Below are 512 nucleotides of genomic sequence, written 5' to 3' on the forward strand. Positions count from 1 at the left end.
ACATGCATAATTATAGAATGGAAAGGGTATGTAATAAGATTAGAAGAGACAGTTCGAGAATGCAGCGAGGGACGTCGGCTGTTAGAATCTGATTATCACTAAGTTGAAAGAGCTCCTGGGAGGGCACAAGATGACAAACGAACACATAGGAATAATTGTGAGAGAGTGGAGGCAGTCTACGTCAAGGAAAAGGCATTTATGAGGGGGGAAATATGTAATAGTTATATGCAAAACGATCGTGAAATACCTGATGCCGATCCGATTAATGATTTGTTTTAGTGATATTATGTCGACTTTATGATACGTCTGTTTTCGAAAATGTTCACGAAAACTTCCATATCTCAAGGGTGAAGTATTTATTATAAAATACTTCAAGGCACACTAAAGAGAATAATATTTAAGCCTGATAAAGTTAATAAACAAAGAACATTATTCTTTCTTACCTTGAAAGTCAAAGGCAAGTCCATTTCCACAAATTTCTGCACATGCTGTATATATGATTTCACCTTTCC

This window comes from Penaeus monodon, chromosome 19 (genome assembly GCF_015228065.2).
Source record: "Penaeus monodon isolate SGIC_2016 chromosome 19, NSTDA_Pmon_1, whole genome shotgun sequence".
In the NCBI taxonomy this organism is placed as follows: Eukaryota; Metazoa; Arthropoda; class Malacostraca; order Decapoda; family Penaeidae; genus Penaeus; species Penaeus monodon.